A 607-nucleotide genomic window follows, 5' to 3' on the forward strand; every position below is an offset into this window, starting at 1 on the left:
GTTGAGGAGCTGATTTTACTCTAGGATTTAAAATTACTTACATCTGTAATTACCCTTTCTTCAAATAATACCATATTCTGTGGAATTATTAGGACATGAATGTATCTTATTATAAAAAAACATAATTTCATGCATAACATTAAGGTAGGATCCTAGCAGTATTAAGCATACATTTTCATTTTCTTCTTTTTATGTATTTAGTACAGAACCTATAGAGTCTCACTACACAGATTTAGACTCATAGTGGTCCTCCTTATTTTCAGACTCCCAAGCACTAGGATTACAGGCATGTGCCTCCATGCCCAGTCTTAATCATTGTCTCAGCGTGCCCCAGGGGCATGGCCAGCATGGCATGTTAATAATCAAACCCCTGTCCCTGGGTCTACCTAAGCAGACCCTTTAGTCCACTGAGCTACCTGGCCAGCCCCTTAAGCATATATTTTCCAACCTTGGCACTATTCTCAGATTTGACTAGATCATTCTTTGTTGTACAAGGTTATGCTGTGTGTTGTGAGACATTTTCCAGCATCGTTGGCTTCTACAGACTTCATGCCAGTACTGAAAACCCTTCAGTTGTGACAACCATACCTCTGTCCAGACCCTCTCA

The sequence above is a fragment of the Octodon degus genome, unplaced genomic scaffold (assembly GCF_000260255.1).
Source record: "Octodon degus isolate 3935 unplaced genomic scaffold, OctDeg1.0 scaffold00007, whole genome shotgun sequence".
In the NCBI taxonomy this organism is placed as follows: Eukaryota; Metazoa; Chordata; class Mammalia; order Rodentia; family Octodontidae; genus Octodon; species Octodon degus.